This window comes from Acipenser ruthenus, chromosome 13 (assembly GCF_902713425.1).
Source record: "Acipenser ruthenus chromosome 13, fAciRut3.2 maternal haplotype, whole genome shotgun sequence".
In the NCBI taxonomy this organism is placed as follows: Eukaryota; Metazoa; Chordata; class Actinopteri; order Acipenseriformes; family Acipenseridae; genus Acipenser; species Acipenser ruthenus.
The window spans coordinates 16477628-16482583 of record NC_081201.1 but is presented as its reverse complement, the minus strand read 5'-3'; positions in this window follow the sequence as shown (position 1 = coordinate 16482583).

Here is a 4956-nt window from a genome sequence, read left to right as displayed (position 1 = left end):
ATAGTTTATGTAAAGAGCCACTATCATAGTTTGTAGAAAATGTTATGTGGCCTAATGTGTTGGTATGACTATCAGTAAAGTATCTGATTTTTTTTTCTAACAATTTATAACACTTTAAAATGTATCAGATACTTTACTGATAGCACCGTGTAACAATTTCTTTTTTTTTTTTGGTTCCTGGGTAGTAAGTGTTATTTCCTAATTGCTTATACCTCAAAAGTATAGAAAATGGCTATTATTCCCCACATACTTTGCTTTTGTGACCAGGACAGTGATATTTTGAAATTTACCTATTTTCCAGAACATTCCAGATAGATTCAGTGCTGAGTAAACTTGGAGTAACTTCTAGAACTTTCTAGAACTTTCCAGTAATATAAATAGTAGTATAAATACAGGGGCCTTAAGCCCACCAGTTCAGTTTAGTTCCAGCTGCCTAAGTGGATACATATCTGCATTTTTCTGAGACGGCATCAAGGTCATAGGAGACTTCAAAATGGTGGCATTCCTGATGGGTCTCCAAGGCGGTTTTACCAAGTTTCCCTGCTATCTTTGCCTTTGGGACAGCAGGGACACCAAGGCGCACTACCACAGGCGGGACTGGCCACAGCGGACCGGGTTCTCTGTGGGTAGGAACAATGTCAAGTGGGAGCCACTAGTGGACCCCCGGAAGGTGTTGATGCCACCACTGCACATCAAATTGGGCCTTATGAAACAATTTGTCAGAGCTCTAGATAAGGAGTCGGCAGCCTTCAAGACTTCTTCCCTAAGCTGTCTGAGGCAAAGGTCAAAGCCGGTGTCTTCGTCGGACCACAGATAAAGAAGATCCTGGAGTGCAATGAATTCCCCAAGAAGCTCACTAGTAAGGAGAAAGCGGCTTGGAACAGCTTTGTCGCAGTGGTTTGGGGCTTCCTGGGCAATCACAAGGCCGAAAACTATGTGGAGCTGGTTGAGACTCTGGTGAAGAACTACGGCACAATGGGCTGTAGGATGTCCCTCAAAGTCCATATCCTTGATGCTCATCTTGATAAATTCAAGGAGAACATGGGAGCGTACTCGGAGGAGCAAGGCGAGCGCTTCCACCAGAACATGATGGGAGACTACATTTGGGGGCTGATTCGTGAAAGTGATTTACAGTATAATCGTAAATCTCGAAAAACTACTCACTTCTCTTTTGTAGTCATTTTTGTATTACTTTAGTATAAATACATGTTAATTTGGATTCATATGTTGTTTTTTTCTGACTTTATGTGAACGAAAAGACACAAATTCGCCCGTTTTCTCATTGGAAATAGGTAAATTTCAAAATATCACTGTCCTGGTCACAAAAGCAAAGTTTGCAGGGAATAATTGCCATTTTCTATACTTTTGAGGCATAAGCAATTAGGAAATAACACTTACTACTGTCAGGATGTTAACAATGAAAGAGAAAAAATCAGATACGTTACTGATGCAGTTGGACTAACACATTAGACCATATAAAAACATTTTCTACAACCTTACGATAGTGGCTCTTTAAAGCAAGTAACATAGTGTTATTTACAAGTAAGGTGTTGTATTTTATTTTCCTTCAGTGAAAAATCATGCTGAAAAAGCTCATGCTACATCAGCAACCCCTGCTGCTTGTTCAGAAAGCAATACTGCTTCCCCACTGCCACAGGCATGCCCTCCTTCCTCCAGCACAGTCGCTGTGTCACTTCAGCATCCACCTGTATCTCTGGCTGTGCCTCGCCCAGCTGTAATACCCGACAGCATGGCTACACCACAAGTATTTGCTGAAGTTGAGAGCCTTTCTCCCTCTTTCTTTCAACAAGAGAAAGAAAAGGTAATATAACATAAATAAACAGATTAATGTGATATTGGAACATTCCATAATTTAAGTATTCTCAAGTTCATTCCAAAGGCTTAATGCAGAATTAAATTAATTCTGAATTAAGTAAATACCTTTTTATGGTTTCATTAAATTTACATTTGTGTATCAATTTTGCAATGTTGGCCATATTTTGTATCTTATTATTCTTATACCTTTCCCCCAAAGATACAATGTGACAGCAGAGGAGATCAGAAGGATAGGTCCACCTGAGAATATGTCAGCCAATTTCCTGGTTGCATATCTAAGGGTAGATAAAAATAAAAAGAGTGAGCTTAAAAAGAAGATTGAACACATGGTAAAATATACAGACCACTGCATTCAACAGCTTCAAAATACCTTATCTCAATATTATAGTGTGGGTAGCCTTGTTTTTAAAACCTAACAATCTAATTATATGTTTCCATTCTAAGTTGTCTTGCATTCAGGCACCAGCTTAAGTCAAATGTAACATGCAAACAGTAAACATTATATTTATCATTAAATAAATCCATTATTTGTGAATATAGAAAAATGTAATGTCAGTCTTATTGTACGTTAAAAGTTGATTGTTACAATAATAGTAACACTTTTCTGTCTTCAGGAGAAGCCTGCGATTTAGGTGTGGGCATCGGCAAGTTGGCAGTAAGAATGATTCCTTTTGACAGGATCGCAGTTTTGGAGGGCTCGATCACAAACAAAGATGTTGCCACTGGAAAGCTTCATGAATTTAAGTATGTTTCTTTACAGTTTTACACTAGTGATGAAAAACGCAGGTGTAGTGTAACCAAAATGTTAAATTACATCAAATCTGTAACAAAAAATATACACTATGAATATGAAATATAGAAAAAGTAAAATCAGACCAAAATATTTCCCATGTACAAAACAATAAAGTTAGAAAGAGGGGTCAACCAGAGAAAAATATGATTGCAATCAAATGTGCGAAATTGTAAAAAGACTTAATTAAACTATATATTTTACCTCTCCAGTTTTTTATGCATGTCACTCATTTTGTGGAAGCACAATTATATCATATTAAATATAGAAGGCAGGATTTGCACTCTGCCTTTACCCGCTATGCCACTTGTGAGCCCCAAATGATTATTTTTAAAGTGTAAAGGTACACATTAAAACTTCTAAATAGACTTGCAGATTTTCTCAGGATGATTTTTTCTGCTGGGCATCTCAATATTTTTTGTTTTTGTTTACATACCATTGCAAGATAAAATGTTAGGAGCTAAAAACAATCCTCATTAAATATTGGGTAAAATCAGTGTCTGAGGCTAAAAGCAGCTTACATAAAACCACATGACTGGTTTATTGAGTATTGCAGTGTGAATTGTATTATTCATTATTTAAAAAAAAAAAAAAATTATATATATATATATATATACACACACACAGACGTGCTCAAATTTGTTGGTACCCCTCCACAAAAAACAAAGAATGCACAATTTTCTCTGAAATAACTTGAAACTGACAAATGTAATTGGCATCCACCATTGTTTATTCCATATTTAATAGAAAACACTTTGCTTTTGATTTTTTATTCAACATAATATTGTAAATAAGAACACAAATGAAAATGGCATGGACAAAAATGATGGGACCGCTAACCTAATATTTTGTTGCACAACCTTTAGAGGCAATCACTGCAATCAAACGTTTTCTGTAGCTCTCAATGAGACTTCTGCACCTGTTAACAGGTAGTTTGGCCCACTCTTCCTGAGCAAACTGCTCCAGCTGACTCAGGTTTGATGGGTGCCTTCTCCAGACTGCAAGTTTCAGCTCTTTCCATAGATGTTCGATAGGATTCAGATCAGGACTCATAGAAGGCCACTTCAGAATAGTCCAATGTTTTGTTCTTATCCATTTTTGGGTGCTTTTAGCTGTGTGTTTTGGGTCATTATCCTGTTGGAGGACCCATGACCTGCGACTGAGAGAGCTTTCTGACACTGGGCAGTACGTTTTGCTCCAGAATGCCTTGATGGTCTTGATTTCATTGTGCCCTGCACAGATTCAAGGCACCCTGTGCCAGGCGCAGCAAAGCAGCCCCAAAACATAACCGAGCCTCCTCCATGTTTCACTGTAGGTATGGTGTTCTTTTCTTTGAAAGCTTCATTTTTTCATCTGTGAACATAGAGCTGATGTGACTTGCCAAAAAGCTCCAGTTTTGACTCATCTGTCCAAAGGACATTCTCCCAGAAGGATTGTGGCTTGTCAATATGCATTTTAGCAAATTCCAGTCTGGCTTTTTTATGTTTTTCTTTCAAAAGTGGAGTCCTCCTGGGTCTTCTTCCATGGAGCCCACTTTCGCTCAAAAAGCGACGGATGGTGTGATCAGAAACTGACGTACCTTCACCTTGGAATTCAGCTTGTATCTCTTTGGCAGTTATCCTTGGTTCTTTTTCTACCATTCGCACTATCCTTCTGTTCACTCTGGGGTCGATTTTCCTCTTGCGGCCGCGCCCAGGGAGGTTGGCTACAGTTCCATGGACCTTAAACTTCTTCATAATATTTGCAACTGTTGTCGCAGGAACATCAAGCTGCTTGGAGATGGTCTTGTAGCCTTTACCTTTACCATGCTTGTCTATTATTTTCTTTCTGATCTCCTCAGACAACTCTCTCTGGTCCATGTTCAGTGTGGTGCACACAATGATACCAAACAGCACAGTGACTACTTTTCTCCATTTAAATAGGCTGAATGACTGATTACAAGATTGGAGACATGTGTGATGCTAATTAAAGAAACTAATTAGTTTGAAATATCACTATAATCCAATTATTTATTATCTTTTCTAAGGGGTACCAACAAATGTGTCCAGGCCATTTTAGAATATCTTTGTAGAATAAGCAATAATTCATCTCTTTTCACAGCTTCTTTGCTTTATTCTATGACATACTAAAGGCATGCAAGTATACATGATAAAATAGCTTTTAATTTCATCACTTTTCAGGAGGAATGAAGCATTATTTCAATGAGCTGTAAGGGTTCCAACAAATTTGAGCACGTCTGTATATATATATATATATTTCTTTTTTGTTTCTCAATGGCAGGGAAACCATCAAGAATACAACAGACCAAATTAAAGAACGTGCCATGGCTA